Source organism: Drosophila subobscura, chromosome A, assembly GCF_008121235.1.
Source record: "Drosophila subobscura isolate 14011-0131.10 chromosome A, UCBerk_Dsub_1.0, whole genome shotgun sequence".
NCBI lineage: Eukaryota > Metazoa > Arthropoda > Insecta > Diptera > Drosophilidae > Drosophila > Drosophila subobscura.
This window is the reverse complement of record NC_048530.1, coordinates 14,498,439-14,520,367: the sequence shown is the minus strand read 5'-3', so window position 1 is coordinate 14,520,367 and position 21,929 is coordinate 14,498,439. Positions and strand designations below refer to the sequence as shown.

General features: G+C 43.8%; 1 protein-coding gene across 2 annotated transcripts in view; it reads right to left on the bottom strand.

Annotated features, from left to right (window-relative positions):
- The window catches only part of LOC117892027 (loricrin), an 84,275-nt gene extending 63,105 nt beyond the window's left edge, over window positions 1-21,170 (bottom strand). The window contains exons 1-2 of one of the 2 annotated variants that reach the window (XM_034798067.1): window positions 21,033-21,170; window positions 18,586-18,592 (exon numbers count right to left, since the gene is read on the bottom strand). The gene's annotated coding sequence lies outside the window, so the exon portion shown is untranslated. The remainder of the gene's footprint in view (window positions 1-18,585; window positions 18,593-21,032) is intronic. The other variant, XM_034797975.1, reaches the window with a different exon arrangement.
- Window positions 21,171-21,929: the final 759 nt, after the last annotated feature.

Sequence of the window (21,929 nt, the reverse complement as noted above, 5' to 3'; positions counted from 1 at the left end):
ATTTACATAAGACGCAGCGCCGCATCCTCTTAATGGAATCAAAGGCAGCAACAGACAAAAGGGACAGACGGATGTGCCTGTCCCATGAAATGGTATTCGTGAATTCCCAGAGCTACTCCTCTTGGAAGGGGGATCCTTGATTAGCTACAGAGTAGAGCATTTGCGTTTCTTGTATCCTGTATATTTTGGTGGTAACTTCTGCAATATCTGAACAGAGAACACGCCAGTGGGGTGCGGCTTAGCGGCAGCTGCAGCTGTTGCACTTGCAACATAATTAATTTTTCCTCGACTCTAGAGGACTCTCAAGAGTCCCTTCCCCTTGCCTCTGCCTTTGCCTTTGCCTTTGTCTTTGCCTTACCCTCAATGCGCATATACCCTGGCAGAAAGGCGGAACTCTGACTCTGACTCTGAACTTGCGACACTTTTCTGCCAGTTTATACAAATTTCATTCAGTATTTTGTTGCATCGCTTTTTATTTTGTGTGTTTATGTGTGTTTCTGTTTGCTGGCTGCTGGCTGCCGTTGTGCTCTTTTGCTGGCCCTGTGTTTCTGTGTATTTGTTTGTTTGTTTGATGTCAACATTGCCTGCCTATGAGGGCAGCAGGAGGAGCAGGAGCAGCAGCAGCAGCAGCAGCGGCGTCGGCAGCAGCAGCAGCAGCAGCAGCAGCAGGAACTGTCACTGTAGTTGTGGCAGTGGCAACGTTGCCTGCATTGCATTGCCAAGTGGCAAGTGCATCCTGGCGTATCCTCTCCTCCTAAATTCAGGCTTGTCTACAAGGCCCTCCTCCTGCTGCCTTCATTAGCCTTTGGCAGTAAGTCAGAGTCAGTCAGTGTCCCTCCCTCCATGTGTCCCTGCCACCATGTTGCATGTTGTGTGTGTTGTGTGTGTGTGCTTAACAAAGAGCCTTTTGTGGAGCCAAACAACATGGCATTGACTTTTGTCTCTCTCTCTCGTCTTCTTGTGTGGCATGAATTGTTGCCTTTTGCCTATTGATTGCCCCCCGGCCCAAGCGGAATTTCTGGCCACAGCCAAAGCCAAGCAAAAGCAAAAGCAAACGAAGGCAAATTAACATTTTCCCACACACATTTTCTCTGATTTAAATGAGAAATTCTATGCTTGAAGAGTGTGTGGCTCTCGTCTCCAATTAAATCACATAAATGGCATAATTTTCAACACGCATCAAAGGCATTGACATCAATTGCAGGCTAGATAAACTCCACAGAATAAATACCACTTCACATAATTATAAGTGAAAAAGATAGAATGAAGAGTCATATCCTATTGATCAAATAAAACTGATCAAACTTTTCAATTCGTTTCATTGGTTGCCAAAAGTTAGACCCTACCATCTCCAATTCGTTGCTATTGCTCGTTGGTTGAGACAAAAATTGCGATCTTCAGAAACAAACAAAATACAAAGTGCTTAATAAATGTTTAAGCAAAATATTAGAGGGACACACAACAAGGGACACTCCCTTTGCTGTCTCGCAGTGTGGGTCGCCGTCTGAGCTTAACTTCATCTGACAGTTGCCTTCAAAATTGTGTGTACGGGGGCTTTGCATTAAAGTCATCACAAGGCAATCTAATTTGAAGAAAGCGCCGCCGCAATGTCTGCAACAGAAGGCAAGAGCAGCAGCAGGCAGCAGGCAGCTGGCAATGCCAACTCTCCCCGCATGTCACACAACGATGATATTTTTTAGCGGGAGAGTAGCATAAGGAGAAGCAGAAGCAGCAGCAGCAGCAGCAGCAGAAGCAGCCGGCAGAGGCAACGTGTGGTGGATGCCGCACACGTTTAAACATAATAATTCTCAATTTCGTCAGCGATATCAATGGCAAAGGAGGCAGCGAGGGGGCTCCCCCCTACACATCGTAGGGACCTACAGCTTGAGCTTTAGCTTCAGCTTTCCCTTGCCCTTTGCCTTTGCCTGCGCCTTCCCTGCACCGACAGGACACGAGCAAAAGCGACAGACAGGAAAAGCATGCAGACATCAACATAAACTGACTATTTTTTTGTATGAAATTGAGCACACGAGGAGCAGGCAAAAGTGGCAAAGACGGCAGCGGCAGCGGCAGGCGAAATAAAAATACCAAAAAATACCGAAAAAAAGAAGACAAAGAAAAAGAATCAGAATCAGAAGCGATTACGAAACTGAAAATACCCTCGAAGAAAGCAGATCCATCGCCGGCAAAGACGATATGCCCAGCCGCCGGGCTAAGGGTGTGCCGAACATCAAGCAAAAGCGAATCACGAGAAAAAAACGAAGCAAACGAAGGCAAAACAAGCAAACGCAGAAGCAGAAGAAAAAGTCAGGCAGCAAGAAAAACTCAAACGACATGCGGAAATCATGTCAGATGAAGCAGCAGCAACAGCAGCAGCAGAAGGACCTGCAGGAGCTGCAGTCGTCATGTGGAAAAAAAAGAAACAGACTCCAACGAGTCGGGGAGGAGTAGGTAGGGAAACGAGAGAGTAGAAGAGAGAGCGTGAGCTGTAGAGAGGGATATAAATGGCGGCACACACGCTAACACACACACACACACACACACACACACACACACACACACACACACACACTAACACATTCCATATGCAGAAGCGCGAACATGCTAAAAAGGAAACGGAAAGAGTTGTACATGTTTGATGGCGGCGGCGGCGGTACGCTTAGATGGCAAGGGGAAGTGGTGGGGGAAGCGGAGAAAAGTGTCGGGGGGAGGGTAGTGGTAAGGCATAAGAGACGAGTAGGAGTGGGCCAACATTTGATTGCATTAACCATACAGTGGGCTCGGGCCCATGACAAATGCGACAGAAAGAGATCACACATTCAGGGGGAAAGCGAATGCAATGAAAATTGTATCCCAATTGTGGATGGATACAGAAATAAATATACAAACTTCAAAGAACATTTCGAGAATATATTGCTTTAAGCTGAAGAGAGGAACCAAAGATCCACCGACTCACAGGTGAGAGATGAGAGGTGAGACCTGAGAGAACACATTCTGGGTACTCAGCAGAGTGCGCTCTTTTGTCAGCAAAACTGATTCCGATTGCCATCAATTATTCCATTATGCCCGCTGCACTGTTCGCATTGGGTATTCGGTATCCCAGGGCGGCGGGGACATTCCATCCATCCACGCATTCATCGCATTCGCAATTCCGTATTCCATATTCATTTGATATTTGAGCTTTGAACAAAAGCCACAAGGGATTATCGCAACTGTGCGGTGACTGTGACGAGCCCAAGTACGAGAGTGTGCAACATCGAATGCATTTCATTTCGATTCGAATTACCTTCGCACTTCAAACTGCAATTGATCCCACTGTAGTGAGTGAGCGAGCGAGCGAACGAGCGAGTGAGTGCCCATCGCCGTCGTCTGCCATTGTCATTACTATTTGCGCTCGTTTAGGGCTCATGCTACTGCCGCTCTTGGTCCTGCTTTTGCTCCTTCTGCAGCGACTGTAAGTGCATGGTAATGTTTTAAAAACGCGACACAGACGCGCCTGACGATAACAGCCAACAAAGCGAACCAACACTAACGCCAGCCCCCGTCCCAGTCCCAACCCCAACCCCAACCCCAACGAAGCGATGCCATATCAATTTTCAATTTCCCAACGCCAGAGCAAACTGTCACGGGTGTCAGGGACAGAGGAGCCAACGCAAGGAGCGAAACCCAACCAGACCAGACCAGAGCAGGCCAGGCCAGACCAGGCCAGACCAGACCCATCTCCACCCATTAGAAAAATATCCAAATCAACAATGAAATGGGATTTGCTTTCACGTCACAAAGGGCCAAGCTAGAACACGACTGAGAGGATACCCATTGAGAGCAGTAGTTGATAGATAGAACTGGAAGAGCTTATTCAATCAGTGTACAAACTTATCCAAACCAGATACAGATAACAGATTAAAGATGGCACATTAAAGCATTGCTTAGAGTGAAGAAAATCCTTGGTCAACCATCGTTTGGGCCATGCAGAAAACTTGGTTTCCTTAGTCCATAATGCCCACAAGTCGCCTCGCTTTTTACAGGGCATGTGGCATTGGGCGCATCGTGTGGCCAAGTGCCTGGACAGCAGTCGTTTATTGTCAACTCATTTGTTTGTCGCTTGGCCCAATTTGAACGTTTGATTTATGTCGAAAATATTTTAATTTTATTGGCACTGGCCCCCATGGCCATGCAGGAGGAGCAGCAGCAGCCGGACACGGCAGTAGGAGGTGGCAGGAGGACAGGTGAGTGCCGCCCTGAAATGTGGGATAACCCAGATATTCGCACATGCAACACACACAAACACACACACAGAGAGAAGCCTCTGCCCCTGCCCATTCTCCACTCTCCTCTTGCCGCACTCTGCTGCATCTGTTTTGATAAACTGCATTGTTATGCGAAGCTCTTGCCGAATTTTAGGTAAATTTTTGGCCAAAACCCATCTCTGGCGTCCTTCGTCCTCTGGTGACATTCTGGCACATATTTGTGTGTCGAAACAAGGGCAGCATCTCTCTCTCTCTCTCTTTCTCTCTCGTAGTTTCATATTTTCGTCCTTCCTTTTTTTTGTAATCAGCACAAAACACACAGTGTTTTTTGGTCAGGCGTAAGTCCTTTAGATATTTTTTCATCATCAACATCATCATCATCATCATCGTTTTCATTTCATTCATTCATTCCGTTTGAGGGGCAAGCATTTCAAGTCCCTATGCCACACTGGACACATGTATTGTAGATCCCTTAAAAAGTATTCTCCATAAATGTTGTAGGCTTTCTTTTCTCTTTCTTTCTTGAATCACAATCTTTTGCTCCCATCAAATTGAGTGCCAAAACATACAAAATGACAACTCGTTTATTTAATTAATATTTTTCCGAGCATGAATCACCATTTATTCATGTATTTGCACACCGAAATGAAAGAAGAAAGAAATGCCTTTCCTTTGCAAAATTTAATTACATTTTGCAATTGTTTTTTTAAGGCGAATGAATATTAAATAAGAAATCTTTTTTCTTCAATTGTTATTCGAAATATTTAACCTTTTATCCTCAGCTGCCCAACTCTTTCAAGTATATTTAAACATTTCTTAATTTAATAATAGTTTATTAAAGATTTAATAGTTGCTCAAAGTAGAATATTTTGTTCCTGTGCAAGTTATTTCCATTCAAAAATTATTCTTCAAGCATTTTGGTAAGGATTTTGCACGTTTAATTGTGGCATGCCCCTCCAATTTCTAAAGCACTTGAGTTAGGGAATGCATCCTGGAAGTTGGCAATGGCTTTTGGAAGCCTTAAATACAACAAAAAATGCTCCTAAGAAGTAGGCACCGATTTATTCGCACCGAAGAGATGGATAGCCCTTCGAACGTGTGTGTGCATTTTCAATCAAATTAATTAATTGGATTTGTTGTCCTGCGCAGCGATAGAGAGTCCTTCAATTAATCAAAATCAAAATAAAGCTAAAACCTAAGGAAAAATAAAGTGAAAAAAAAAGGAAAGTGTCCTCCCACAGCCCCAAAAGGCTCATTAGGGGACACTGCTGACACACATTGATAACTGTAGCTGTATGTATGTGTGTGTGTGTGTGTGTGTTTTCCCCTAATTAACCCACTAATGCCATTTGCAGACGACGACTAAAAGTCTCTTCGCTAATTAAGCTCACAAAAACAACAAAAATATGAGCAAAAGAAGCAAAAAGCATGAGCGAAAGAGCGAAAGAGAGAGCGAGAGAGGCGGGGGAAGATTTTCCTGCCTGCGGAAAAGGTCAAAGCATAAATCAGAAGGGTGGCTGCCTCTTGGTTGCCAGCCTGCCAGCCTGCCAGCCTGCCTGCCTGCAGGATGCAATTTCCCATGGCCTAACCCACTTTTCCTCGTTGCGCTTTTCCTCTCTCTCTCTCTCTCTGCAGCTGACACAGCCGCTGCTGCCGCTGCTGCGAAAGGGGTCACACAATAAAGTTTTTCCATTTTCTCCTTGGAAGAAGAGAGTTTTTGAGAGCCGCAATTTCATTTACAAGTGCAACAACAGGGTACTCTATCGTTTCTCAGGTGGAAAATTGAGATGAACTTTCGAATGCGAGATAAACAGATCAATATGTGCCGATGTCATGGACTCTCTACTCCAATATTACATAGCCTGTAATGACCAATAAGAATCCCTTAATCTGTTATAACCCTGTCATGCAGCAGCGCCCATCGTTCTTTTGAGGTAAATCAGAAATTATTGCCTACTCTTCAGTGTAAGGGAAAGGTCCTCGATTTCTACCCATTTCAGACCCCAGCACTAGAGGGTATTAAATACTTCTGTGGCACTTTGATTCTCTGCTCTGCTCTTCGTTTCATTTCGTTCTCTTTTGACCAAAACACACAAAAAAATCATCAAATCTAGGCGCATATTAGTCAACGCTGTCGTTTCTTTCGACTGTCCTCCTGTCCTCGTGTCCTTTTGTCGCCCTGTGGCTCTTCTTCCCTTCTGGTGACACGATTCTCTCTTCTCCTTCTGCAGGGGTCAGGGGTCAGCAGTGGCTGCTGCCGCTGCTGCTGCACAATGTGTTTCAAGTGGAGCGCGCAAGGCGAGTGCAAATAACATTACAAAAAAAGACGACGACACCACCGAAAAGTATGGCAACGCTGCGGCGGCGACCTCATTGCGAGAGGGGGGAGGAATGGCAGCCGGAGGAGAGGATGCAAGTGGGAATGCGGGGCAGCAATGACTTGTTTTGTCACTTTTTTCGGGGCTTTCTCCTGTTCCTCCTGTTCCTCCTGCCTTCTCTCACTGTCTCGCTGTCTCTCTTTCTCTGTTTGTCTGTCGACACTTGGCGACCTCTGCCAGTGCTGCCTGGCACCGCTGCTGCTGCTGCTGCTGCCTTGCCGCTTGCCGCCTGCCTTCCTCTGCTGACATTTTCTCATTGTTTGCATTTGGCGCGCTTTTGTGTTTTCAACAAAACAAGAAACGAACGACAACAAACAAAATAAACACCAACTAAAGCCCTTGGATACCCTTTAAAATGTCGTCTAAATTCAAATATATGTAGCTGTCATGCGGCAGTGCCCATCGGTTTCTTTTCATTGCTAATTAAATCACAGGATTATCCGAGCATAAAAAGGGAAAACCAGAAGCCCACAAGGACACAACTCGACTGAGCTGATCTCAGGAAATGATCTTTCTCTCTCGTCGTGGCACATGCCTCGAGCCTCAATGTAATGAGTGCCCCTGGTGCGGCCGTTTGTTGTTAGTTTTTGCTGTTTGGCACCTCCGGTGGGTCGCTCCATTGAGTTGCTGCCCTGCCTGTCCTGCCGCGTCCTGGCAGCCATTTTGTCATATTCGTGTGCCACCTTTGTCAAGGACGCGCGGCTTCTTCTGCCTCTCGCCTTCCTTCTGCATCCTCCTGCTGCATCTCCTGCAGCCCCTTCACTTCCTTCCGAATATCCTGGCTCTTGTCTCGACCCCCTCTGCCTCGTGCTGCCTCTCGTTTCGTTTTTTTTCCCCATTCCATGCCACATTCCAAACATTCCATCAAGTGTGGCCGCAAAACCTCCCAAAAGAAATGTTGCCTCTGTTTTGCTGCCGCTGCCGCTGCCTCTGTCGTTGCTGTCATGTTTTTTTTTCTGTGGTAATAAGGGGGCCAAGGGAGGGAGACTGAATGGCAGGAAAGGAAAGGATAGGAGGAGGTGGCAGAAGGGATAGCAGACCGGAAGTTGTGCAAAATTTAAAACGGAAGTCAATTGTCAGACATTCAGCGATGGCCGCCGGAAGTGGCAGCAGCAACAGCAGCAGCAGCAGCAGTGTATGCCGCAGCATGCAGCATGTAGCATGCATCAGCATGGACGCCATATTGGTTGCGACTATCCCTCTGCTGCTACTCCTGCCTCGCTCTCGCTCTCGCTCTCTTTTGCTGTTCCTCTGGTCACTCCATTCTCCGCTTTTCGCACTGCTTTCTGCTCCTCTTTGCCCGTTATTCTTTCGCTTATTTTTGCTTTTGTTTTCATTGAGTTATTGGCGCATTCATTTGCCATACGCGCGGCGCGTTACAAGATTTATGCCACCGCCGCTGTTGCCGCTGCCGCTGCCACTGCCGCCATGTGTCATGTGGCTAAAAACAAAACCCAGAGACCGTGCCACATGCCACACACATGCACAAAAGAGAGGAGGAGCACGAATAACAGAGGCCCAAAAAAATGAGCTTAAAAGCCTTCTCATCCTGCGCTAGAAAACAACAAACAAAAATGGAAAACAACCAACAAATATGTTCGCACAGCGATCTTTCCCTCGCCTCCTCCTAGCCCTTTCCTCTTCCTCTCCCTCTCCCACTCCCTTTCCTGGAGCATTTTTACATTATTTTTGCGGCCAGCGAATTTCGCATTTTTGGAGACATCGCAATTGGAATTTGAATTCAAAAACCGAAGCAGAAAAACAAAAGGAAATTTATGAAGGATATTTAATCTGGCTAAAAGCCTTCACCCTCTCAATGACTCTCCTCCCACTCTTCCACAACCCACCACCAAGTTACCCTTAACTGTGGGGATACCCTGGAAACACCCTGGAGTACACTCGTAAGTGTAGCGGACTCTGGAGGCTAAGGAATTCCCACTAAAAATAGGGCTTCCAACAGGAAGTCGTACCTTGGAGAAGGATCAACATTTCGCTTCGCATTTATTTCCCACTGATGCGTAGAACTTTGATGAAACAAAAACTTCCAGATGTCGTTAGCTTCGATAGATGGAATTGGATACCCAAATGGCAGCCAATTAAGACACACCGAAGGTAGATGCATATTTCCAGTGAACTAAATCGATATGCAGCAAAAATTAACATGAATCTTACTCCCATAAGCCACCCAAAGTTGTCTTTAAAAAGAAGTTTCATTAATTGAGTAAATTCGACAACAAATAAAACAATTTCTGAATTTCTGCCATCATTTCTGGCAACTTGCGCAGCGATTTGCATAATTGTTTGTGGCGGGGAGGAGAGGTTCATGGAGTTCTAAATGCTATCCAAAAGTTAATCCATAGTTTGCCCATGGATTTGTTTACCATTTTCCATCTGCTGACATGTCCCCCCTATCATTATCTCATACCCCCGCGCTAGCTACTCCTTCTCCCGTCAATTGAAATTATCTGACAAATGGCCATAAAATAATGATTTATTTCCCAATGATTTATTGCACCAAAGCCAAAAAGCTAAACACAAAATGAAAACGCAAAACCGAAAAACTTGACAAACGAGAGACAAATTGTTGCTCATTCGAGTGGCAACAGAAATTGTGTGGCAAATGCCCAAATGTTTTGCCAATTAAAACTGAATTTAAGTTAATTTTGATGTGCAATTAAATGTGGATCTGCTGACGCGCAGAGTCGAATGACAATGCGGATGACCATCCTGCGCCCCGCGCCTTCCCTTCACCACGGCGGGGATCAAAGGTCGGTGAGGGGCGGGGGCAACACAAGTCGTTTATTATTTCGCTGCATGGCCTGCTGTTGCCACTGCCACATGCCGCATCATAAATAAATTTCGCAGTGCATTTAACGGGAATTGTGGGAATCCCCCCGTCAGCCCCACCGCATCCAATCCCCCAAAGGGATATACATTGTCCATACGATATTCATGGACTACAATCCATATATGTACTCCCGAACTCCCCCCCACACGCTCTTTATCCATGCACATATCTACGATATATACAGATATATTTATATCTTTATCTCTCCGACTCTCGTTTGTGTGCGTGTATATTTATCTCTTGATTTACTGTCCATCCACCCGGCGGACTCTTTCCTCTTGCAATACGATGCCGCCTCCCGCCGCAGGGTCATCATTACGGCCATTGTAAGTACAGAGTACAGGGTATCCCTCACAAAGGATATAAGCAGCATTTCGATGCCGAATTTTATATTCTTATAAAGAGAAACCATTGAAAATGAGCATCACAAATAAGCAGCTTCAAAGCCTTGTGGCATCCGCAAGTCGAAAGCTACACAGCTCAGGCTTACTGATGTTTTACCTCTGGAGATTGTCTGCCTCATTGCCCAAAATCAACAAAATCCAAGGCCTTGTACTTGGCTGCAAATGAAATCTAAGGCATCGGCATGCAAAGTTGAAACTATTTACTGGGTACCATTAATTCTTCTACTTTTTCCTTATTTCGTGCAGAGCGGAAACGATGTCCATTCCAGGGCATTCCTTTCGTTGAGCCAAGTATTACGAATATTTTCCTTTAACCAAAGAGAGAGAGAGAGAGACTGAGAGCGAGAGCGAGAGGGAGAGGCATTTTTCATGTCTCTGCTGGACTTTTGCTGATGAGTTGAAAATTGTGAAGTTTAATGCGCTTGCAAAATGTATTCATAATTAAATATAAATTTATGCTCAATTGTGGTTTTAACACACGATGCAACACGAGTAAGGATGCGATTCGGTTCGATCCACACACCCATGGAGCTTGCAACATCAAACAGCAACAGCCGCTGCAGCTACGCGGCGGCTACAAATCCCATTTGTCAACTTTTCCGCACACGTATCACGGATTTATGTATGTACAAATTGTCCCACACACACAGGCACACAACCATTCCATCACCGTCCATCAACGTCATCATTAGAGTTGTTTCCAGCATATTAATTCCACAGCCAATCCATACAAAAAATCATTAAAAAAAAAAAAATAATTGCAAGCAAAAAACACAGCAAAGAAAATATTGGAAAATTGATACTGGGATTGTTTTGGTTGGGCCTGTGATGAATGCACAGTGCCATTAACGCTGGAATTTTCCCTTATGAATCTTTCACTGCCTGGGCCTGCAGTTTGTATCGGGAAACCACAGAGGATCTACAGAAATCTATTCAGAATTTAGGCTTGGAGTGTCTCCCTATGGGAAATATTTGTCCATCAATCGATGGGCTGCACAAGCAATATGCTGTCTTGTGTTTGCGCTATTGGGCCTATTAAATCCATCAAAAAAGTGATACAAAAATATTTCATAATAAATGATTTGCGATTTCCAAAGTAGCGATAAAGGCAGACCCGACCGCCCATCCGCATCCTCGCCCACAATTTCCTCACAACGGCAACAACAATAAAGTTTAATAACCCAAAAGGAATCCGAGGAGAGAGGAGGAGGAGTGTGGAGTGTGGAGAAGTGAAGTGGGGAGGAGAGAGGACGCGTGTATAATCAGCATCATCAGCGACATCAATTTGTTTTGCCACACCCCCCACGTCCGTCCCCACGTACCCACGTTCCGGATATTACGACCCCCAACCTCGCTCTCGCTCTCACTCTCCATAGGCCACTAAGTGCCGTTAGACGAAGTGTAAATGACGTGTAAATGGGCAAAAGAAAGAGAAAAAATAAATATCAACCCCCCCACAACACAGAGAGGGAAAGTATATTTTTGGCCCTGAAAAATATGTATATGCAGCTATGGATATGTATATATTTTGTTATAAATATAATTTATGTTGGAAATACAACAAAACTTTCTATATACATGAACATGTACGATATTAATTCTCTGGCGATTAACAATGGGACGACAACGAATGCGGTTGACTCCGGCGCGGACTCCTCTCAGACGCTACTTGACAAACTTTGGTAAAAAAAAAACCACACACACCCACACCCACACACAACTTTGCAACTCCAAAGGTGTGAGAAGGGAGATCGGCGGTGGGGGAGAATTCATTGAGAGAGCGAAAGACCTCTCTACAAATTTTTTGGAGTTGGTTTCAACTTTTGGGAGGGCTTTTAATTTTCATAAATCAAAGTGCGCTTTTCAATTGCTTTTCCTTTTGTGTAAAACAGCGAGAGAGAGAGAGAGAGGGCAAGGACGGGGCAGGGCAGGGACCAGGTTTTGGTTCTTTCTTTTTTTTTTTTGCACGAAAACCTCTTGTAGAGGGAAAAGTCTCGCACTGTAATAGAGGGGACTTTCGGCCACGAACTAGATGATTCTTTTCTATATAATTAAAACATAAATTTAATGTAAAAAATAAATAAGAAAAGGCGAAGCGCAGAAGAAGAAAAATAATCAGGCATTTCTTTTTGTTCTGCTCTTCCTACTCCTTCGCTCGTCTTTGGCATTCTTTTAAATAATTTATTAGGCAATTTATTTCACATTTAGATGAAAGGAATATTCATTGCAACGGAAAGTTCTCTGAGCCATGAAAGTGGAGTTCCCTTCAATTATTCTCGAATTAAGTGGAGAGGCCTACTCCCACTCCCACTCCCACTCCTACCACATCCATTATCCAATGCAATTTCCCAGGCAATTCCCTGTCGTTGCAACTTGATTTGAGTTGATTTATGAGCCCGCCGTTGTATTCAACAGCGAATGCTTAGCAAATGACTTAATATTTATGGAAAACATTACCGCTGCCACATATCCTTTCCACTCAGCCACACCATGCCACACACACACTCACACTCCTCTTCGCCATCGTTTTATGCTCTTTTAATTTGCCCCAACCACCCAGAGGCATCAAGCACGAGGCATTCCTTCGAAAGCGTTTCACAAACCACCCACTTTCCAGAGGAACAGGCATGCCATCCACCGATAAAGCGTATTCCCGATCCAATCGCTAAAATGTCTAGACTTTTCTCAGTCTTTCGCTCTTCTCTTTGGTTGGAAAAATAACTTCTTGAATCGTTTTTCTAGGGTATCAAACGAAAGACTACCTCCATTTGAATCGAAGTTGTCTGGTCTCGGTTTCTGTTTCTCTTTTCCTTTCATTCTGTCGGGGCTGCACCTCCTGCTAGACGTGGTGCTGCACACTGGCGGTGTGTGTTTTCCTATGGTTCGGTGATTGGGTGGGGGGCAGGAGGCTCTGTCTCAAGGGCGCCACAAAAACCGCGACACACGAGACGAACACCGCGTCCTCCTCCTCCTCCTCCTCGCCAGTCAAGCTGCGGTTCAGCTTTCGTATTGCAATAACAAAAATGTACAGAGCAAAAATCAAAAAGTTTCACGAGTGAAATTTCGCACAAGTTTCGCACAGATTTACGGCTTCAGGAGTAACCGTGAAGGAGGAGACTGAAAGCGGTACGGATATAACTGAAGGAGTTTCTTCATGAAATTAGCTATCCATAAATTTAGAATTTAGTTTTTTTTTTTCATTCGCCATTTGCTGGGCAGGGATAACCCATTCACCACTGCTCTCTGATGCACCGTCTGCTCAACTCCCCTACGCTCTCTTCTAACCTTGAAATGTTCGTTCTGTCCCTGCTATGCCTGCAGTCTTCACTGTGTCGCCCTTCGCATCTTCCTGTGTCGTGTCTCTCTTTGTGTCATCCTCTCTGTGTGTCTTCTCCTCTTTCTAACTCTCATGGCTGCTGCTTTGGCTGCCAAACAGCAGCAGCACCCATATGTGACAATTGAATTGCCAAGAGTGTTGTTGTTGCACTCGCTTTAGCCTCTAACTGTAGCTCTAACGGTAACTGTAACTGTAACCCTTGGCAGCGCTTGGCTTTAGCTTTTAGCTTCAGCTTTTGATGCCATCTCCAACATCTCCAGCTACCTGCTGCCGCTGCTGCTGCTGCTGCTGCAGCTCCCGTTTCTGTTTCTCTTTCTCTTTTGATTTCTGATTTTTAAATCTCTCTCTCTCTCTTTTACGGCTCGAATTTCGCTGCAGCAGCGGAATATGTCATGTCAACTTTGGTTTGGACGACATCTCTGGCAGCTTAAGCGAGAGTACAGTCCCCCGTTCCGATTTTCAATCCAATTCATTTCAATCGAAACCAATTCGAGTCCCCCTAAGCCCCGCTCCCACCCTTCAGCTGCATTTGCTTTTGGTTTCAATTTTGATTCGCTTACAGAGTTGTACACTTGCAAAAATTACACATCAAGTTATGAATATTCAAGGAAAAAGTCCAAGCCCATCTAAATTTTTGGCAATTGTTGGTGCCATATAAATTCAGATAATTTCCAAATGTTTTGTATGATTGTTTGTTTGCCTTTTTCGAGGCGGAATGCTGGCAAATTTATATTTTTTAGAGTGCAGAAAAAAACAGCACAGACAAAGCAGTAGGGCGGGCAGATAGAAGCCCCTGATAGGAGTGCAAGTGCCAGTACGAAAGCACGAAGTAGCAGTTACAGTTACAGTTGGAGTCAGCACTGACGGACAGACAGATGGACAGACCAGACAGACATACGAATATACAGTGCATAGATAGATAGATAGTTAGATAAATATAGAAGGATAAGATAGACGTATGCATGGGATGGACAGGGCAGAGCCAGTGCGAGAGATTTTGTCGATAGTTTTCGCATTAGAAATGAAATTGGAAGCCACTTGGTGGGGATTGGCATTTAGGTACGGGGGTTTTCATGGTGTTGGCGGGGGGATGCTTGTGTGTGTAAGCTACTCAGATAACAGTAGGATTTTTGCTTTGTTTGCTCGGAGTAGAGTGTATTTTTCACAAATATTTACAAAGTGTAAGGCACTTCTCCAAATTTAGATACACTCCCCTCCCCCCTCATGTGTGGCCATTCTGCACCATTCCGCCCGAAAAAAATCCATAAACGAATGGCACCAGCACGAATTTCCCCTAATCGAATTGATTGGTGTAATTGAAAGGTCACTCAATGACCTCTCTTCAAAAATCCACAAAAATCTCAAGTCAACTGTTAAATGAAAAGTCAAGCGTCAAATCATTCAAACAATTTTCATTTTTATCAAATATTTATACATAATCCAGAGGTCAAGACGGAAATCGAGTTGGAAATAGAGAGAGGGAGAGAGAGAGGTGAAGAGAGGGTGAAAAACTGAAAGCAAATAGTTTTCAGATAAACAAACACAGGTCCTGTCCTATCCTGTGCTGTCAGCAAAAGGATATTTGAAAAGCTTGTGAAATTTCTGTCTGGCAAAATGAAGGAAAAAATGCAATGCAACAAAAGCTGCCTGCATTTGTCTGTGGGGCTTCCTTTCGTCCATTTCTGACAGCCATTTAATTGTTAGATTTCGATGAAGATTGATGGATGGCTAGAGATATCATCAAGGAAGGCAAATAAATGAAAGAGAGGATGCTCTCTTTTTCATTCTACTGTCAAATGTACCTTTTAGACAAGCATCAATGTCTTTAAATATTTCAAATACAAGAGAATGTAATTTTTGCAGATTTAATTTTATTTTCTATTACTTTTTCAGTATTAGCCTTTCAATTAACGATCTCTACAGACGAAGCAGCACTTGAAATCCGCTTCCCAGAGAAAATTTCACCACTTCTAAGACAATTTATACAAAAAATTCGAAAGAAACACTCATTATATGATGATGATACTCACGTATTTTAATTCATTTCCCATTCATAATGTAAATGCGTAACAAATTCTATAGAGTTCTCAGGGGTAAAAAGAATCCCACAAAAATCCCCTCGTATTATTAAGCTTTTTGCGTTTTAGCGTTCTCGAAAAACGAAAACGAAAATCTTTTTATAATTATACGGATCGTACATCAATCATATATAATGTATGCCTTTAATTCTCTCGATTCTCCCTCTGTTGAAGGTCTTACATACGTTTGAATTTATACGAAAAAATTAGACAAAAATGAGCGGAAAACGTTAGCCAGAGAGATGGAGAGAGTGATTGTTGTGTCGAGGCGACAGTTGATAATAGATAACCTTTAGGGTCACAGCAGCAGTCCACTATCTTTCGTACAAATAAATAGATGTACCTACAAGCATCTATTCTACGAGTAGTTTGCGCTGGCTGCCTGCCTTTGTCTGTGATTCTCTTGCTGTTCTTTCTGTATCTTGCCACACAGCTTGCGGCTTCTTAACCAATCTACACGTAATCCAATTGTGCCTTCATCTGCCTTCCGTCCACCCAGAAGCACTTCAACAATTGTTTTTGATTATTTAATTTGCCAGACTTTTGCTTTGGCTTTGGCTTTGGCTTTGCCTTTGATTTAGTTTCAGTTTCGTTTTGTTTCGTTTCCAGATTCACAGACTCACAGTTTCTCATTTCGCTATTCCCAAAAAAAAGGGATAGAGGGCAGTCCTTGAGCAGCAGACCACAAGATATGTGTCTCTCTCTCTCTCTCTATACCTCGCTCTAGATCCTTTCTTTCTTGCCAAGGATTTCCTATTCGCTTCACAGATTTCCCCCTGTCCATCCGCCGCCGTTCTTCCACTTTTTGCTTATGATTTAGTCCCTGCCGCAGTTCTGGGCAGGACCTTGAAAATATTGTCAGGCGCATTGTTACCAAAATGTTGTTTTTGGCCCCAAAAAGACCGCAACACAACAAATGCCTCGGCTGTTGCCACACTGCCGCACAGCCACGCTGCTGCACTGCCCCCCACACTAGGGAACACAACACACAAGTGTCGTGGCAGGAATGAAAATGGATGCAGATGCAGGGTATGCGGTACAAAAGTTGGGATATACTCGTACTCGAATATCTTTGATTCTTTCTGTATCTGTTTTTTATTTCAGCTTTGTTTTCTTCCATTTTTGTAGTGCGTTCTCTTTTAAATGTTCCATAATTGGTTTGGTATTTTATTCTAGTGTAAATCTACTATTTGAATAGTAGTTAATGTCTTAATGTCGGGATATCAACCAAGTCGACTCCTGAAGTCGTAGATTTTCTGTTTGACTTTTTTTTCTCTTGCTTTTGGTCCAAACGTGCAACATGGCTTGCAACATTTCCACCTCAGCCGTTCCACTGTCCCTTCCCCTCTTCATCTCTTTCATCCCCCCGCTTGCCGCCCTTTTGTGGCCTTTGTCTCTGTGCATTTGGCTTGACAGTCGTCGCAGTCGCAGTCTCAGCAACCAAAAAGTGCGCTTTGAGCTTTTTTTTTTCGCCACCCAAATACCCTTTCCACTCGCTAGGGGCATAGGCATTTCTACGTATAGAGTTTGGGCTTGGTTAAGTCCTGTTTATCTTTGGAGACTTTTAATTTGAATTTGTACTCTGAAAAAGTTATACGAAGAATAATTATTTTTTGCTTTACAGAAGGAAGCTCTTAAAGCAGCTCCAAATGGATCTGCAAGGGTATCCGTATCCTCAAAAGGCATTCTTAATTCCGCTTATGGTTTTTGTCTGTGCTTTTGTTCCTATTTGAGTTTTTGTTTTCTGTCTTTTCTCGCTGTCTCGTTGTTCGTTGACGATTTCTCATAACCCTTTTTTTCTTTCTTGCGACTCATTCTTTTCCCCCGACTATTACCCTGTCTTGGCCCCTTTCCGTGCCCCTGACGTGGCTTCTGGGGCAATAGTTTTCTATTTGTTGCATTATTTAAACAAAGTTCAAACGTTGCAAACAAACAAAACCCAAATCTGTGGCGAATCTTTCAAGCTCTGTCAAGGGCATCAGCCACAAATAAAACTTCACTTCAGAGACAATTATCTCTGTTTTCGTGGCATAACTTTCAATCGCAGCTAATTGTTTCGGAAACGCGGAGGAAAACTTTGCCCGGAACGGGGCGGCTGCTCTTCGGCTTTTCCTCCTCGTCGACACATCGCATAAACAAAATTAACTTTTTCGACCCCAAAAAATAAACGTTGCAGTGGAGTGGAGTTGAGCTCAGTTAAGTTGAGTTATAATCGAAAATAAATTAGTTTCATTGGAAATTTCTTATACGAGAGAATGCAACAGCGGAAAGTTTCTCTGTTGGAAAAACATGCCACAAGTTTTTCCCCCTGTAGCTTTTCCCGAAGTCATTTTGCATAATAACGAATTAACTATATAATTTTTGGGGCAAAGAAGCAAAAGGATTTAACTGATTTTGATCGATGGAGCTAGTTGATTGGTCTTTCGGTCGTTTAGTTGATGCCCCAATCTCCAATTCAATTTTGAATTTCAATTTGAGTTTTAGTTTCAGCGCTGCAGCATGCCTGGAACATGCCACATGCAACGCCTGACTTTGACTTTGACGGATTGCGGGGCTCAATAATTGCTGCAAATGGGTCGAGCGGAAAGGCAGCGGATAAAGTATACATTTTTTCTATATTTTATTATTTTAATATTTTAATGCATTTGGCAATGCAAATTAAATGTGTACAAGAGGTTTTTTTCTTAAGCAATTAATCTGTTTTCTATTTTGTCCCAGACTCTCAGACTTACAGCGAAACGGAGTCACGATATACCCTACAAACATGCAACTTTTTTGAACTTTTGTTACCCTTTTCGAGCGGTTGAAAACCCACTTGAATAACCCACTTTGCCGGGACTCGATAACTCTATGAATTCCACAACTGAATGATTGCCCGAATGTCAAGTAAAAGTTTCAAGGGGAAATTCCACAAGGCAGGTACAAAAAAGAAGAAAAAAAAAACAAATTCCCAAAACCAAAAATGGAAAACTTTTGCCCACTTTTTTTCAGCCGCATTTCCCGCATCAAGCATTTCCCCCTGATTGATTTGTCAGCCGCATGCCGCATGCCACACGCCACACGCCAAGCCCCACACACACACACACTATGAGTGGGGAAGCCATAAGCACATTAGGCTCTCAAGATTTCCACATGAAATGCGGGGCACACAACAAAAGTCGCCTGCAAATTAATATGCAACGCGAAAAGGGAGGTCTGGGTCTGTCCCCCACCCGTCAGACTTTCAGACCTCAGTACGCCCTAAACCCCTATTCAAAGTTAGTTAGAATGACTAAATAGTAACACATACTGACCTGTGACCTACTCTCCATCCACGGAGGAGTGTGTTGCAAGAAGAACGTAGTTGCAGTTGCAGTTGCACGAACGGGAACGGGAACGGCAGAACGGGAACGTTGCACAGCGGTGGGCGGTTAACAAAAAAAAACAAAACAACAAAAAATACAATATAGAAAATTTTGTTATAGAAAAAATTGCACTTTATGGCCCCTATGTCGCCCCGACAATGTTGTTCCGGAAAACTCCCAAAGTAGAAAAATGCGGAAAGCAATGAGGCAAAATTTTCAACAAGAAAAAGTAAAAATTCGGAATAATTATTTTTTAATATGTAAAGAAATGTTTGAGTTTAGTTTTTAGATTTCGAGTTTAAAATTCCCGACGCTTTTTCGAATTCCTTAGAGTCTTCGTCTTCGAACGCTTTTCGATAACCGATTCTGGAAGTTTTCTGGAACGTTTCATGGGTCGAGGCATGTACATACATATGAATGTATGTACATATGTACGAGTATGTTGATGTCTGTATGTATTTGTGGCTTGAGTTTTAGGGCTCGACCGCCGACGGACGATAGGACGACCGTACGGGGGCCGCACTGTTTGAAGTCTCCGAAAGAGGAGAGCGAGGGAGAGGGAGAGGCAGAGGCAGAGGGTCCTGCTCCATGGTCCTTGGAAGCCGGAACACGCGATGGTTGGAAGAACGGTAGGGATTCCACAGAGTAGTGCTCGAGACGGACGAGGATGAGGGAGTATGGAAAAATGGGAATAGGGCTTAGGATCTAGGGTTCTGTGGGTGTTCTCGGGGCGTTTACTGGTGGTGGCTGACTTTTATTCTGACGGACTGTTGCGTGTTTTGGAGCCAACAACTGCGACGTACTCTCGTTGCTATTGTTGTTGTTGTTATGAGAGGGCCATATACATACATATGTACATACATATACTTTCTATTGTATTATATTTTATATGCTTTGACAAAGCCCCCAAGCCACTTAGACAAACTGCTTCAACTTTCAGGCGGCACTGACTAGCTCTCTGACTGGCTCTGCTCGCCTCCTTCTTGTTGTTCTTGTTGTTGTTTTTGTTGCTGGTTATTATTGTTATTTAATGTTTATAGTTCGCCGAACAAGATGCGATATGCCCCCATATGCCTGAGGGCTATTCTCTTCTCCCTGCTCCTAATCCACCTCCTTTTGCCTTTTCTCTCTCGCTCCCCTCCACTCGATTGAAGGCGTAAGAAAATACATTATAAGCCAATGATGTGGTGCACTCGTATGTCCCGTATTACATTACCGTACACTTGGCACGACACTAGGGGAAATGCTCCCCCCCGCTCCATCGCTCATAGAGGAAATTGGAACACACTCAAAACAGAGAGAGAGAAAGAGAACAAGAGCGAGCGGAGAAATCACTCTTGCAAAACAAAGCGCAAAATAGGAGAGCGGAATGGAAGTGAAGTCTTTCGTTTCGTTTCATTTCGTTTCGCCGGCGGCTTTCTTATCGCCTGACAATTGATCCCAAAGGGCACAGTTACGTACTATATGAGCTCTCGCTCGTTGGTAGATCTATTGATTAGAGACTCAAAATGGGAAAAATGTCTATGATCATGAGCGTTGGCATGATCTTCCATTTCTTTCAAGAAATTGTTTATTTCCTGTAGAAGCAACACGGAACTTCCAGCGAGTGTAAATATTGCCCTTGAAAAATTCAACAAAAAGTTCAATGACATTTTTTACACTCTTGAAATTAGCTTGAAATTGGCAATAAACTTGGATACGCTTTAGAAACTTGCATACTTGCAACTTGTATGTATGTTTGTGCATATGTTTCCCCTCGCCATCAATTCATTGCACTTTATTGTGGATTTTTGTGCTGTGGAAAACATTTCAATTCCTGGCATTTGAAATCAATCAATGGAATCGGCAACAAATATACTTTACAGTTGAATCATTTGCCAATTAAGACCACAGAGAGAGACAAATAGAGAGAGAGGCAGATGACGATCTCACGATCAACGTCGGGGCGTTCGAGTGCGCACTCATGTGATATACTATATAAGAAAGTGGCGACGGGCAGATGAAATATGTATTTAAATATTTTAATTGATCTTCATAGGAAAAACAGCAACAATAGCAAACGAGTATTCCGCGAGTATTTTTTAATTACAATCTCAGGTTGGAATTCACTTTATTTTCTTGTTATTTTGTTTTGTTTTAAGCACTGTTCTTTAGCTGCTAGATGATTTAATGGCACACACACACACAGTAAAAAAAATTATAATTTACAATTCTTAAAAAATATCTAAAACGGAGGAAAAAATCCCAAATCATTAGCACTTTTGATTGTGTCTTTTTATTTTACTTTTGTGTCGTTTTGTTGTTTTCTCGTTTGTGTTTTGTAGTTTTTTGTTTGAAATCGCGCTTTGGAGTGAAATCACCGCAGTGGCAGTGACAACAGCTCGAGCTTTACGTACGTTTAAAATTGCGTCAAAATCTGTTTTTGAGGCCGGGTAAAAAGCGTCTCTCGAACAAGCTGTAGAAGTCGACGAAAAAAAATACACCTCCGACAACTTCGATGCTCCACTGTGGACTGCGAACTGTGAGGCGCCAAAGCGCCAAAAACCGGTCTCGGTAGCCGCCAGTATTCGTGTGTTTCGTGTTTTGTCGTCATCGTCGTCGTCGTTGGCGTCGTTGGCGTCGTTCTCGTTTCGTTGGCGCTCGGCCTTCGGCCTCTTTCTCTGTTCGCTGCGCTCTGGCCTGCCCGTCGCCAGCCTACCCACCCCCCGCCGGCACTCCATCAGTGTTTTCAATGCCAAGCAAAAGCAGCTGTTCTCCAGCATGCATTTTGTTGCTGCCCTCTCCGTGCGCTCTCCCAGCAGCAGCAGCACCAGCAAAAGTAATGCATTCGCACACTCGTATACCGTACATGGGCAAGTGCAAGGGAATTGGTTTTGATTTCTCGTTTTGACGATTTCTCTTGATCTCAGTGGGCACCCGCTCCAGCATACCAGCAAAGTGAATGGCAAAGCAACAGCAGAAGAACGAATAGAAGATCTCATAGTCAAATTCTCTGGGTGCCAAAAGAGAAAGCATACTTGCATATATATGTACATATGTATGTATGTTTGTACATAGTATATGCTATGTCTTATGCACATCAATGAAGCAGCATTGTTCCCCTCTTGGCTCTTGGCTTTGTTGTCTAAAATAATTTGCAGAGAAACTATCACGATGTTCTCCTCTCCAATGGCTTCATAAACTCAGAACTCACCTGCCTACCCTACCCTACAGACATAACGGGTCTAAGAACTGGAAGGCAAAACGAAAGACAGACAGACGGAAGCGGCAGTGGGAAAGGCGACATGGCGCAA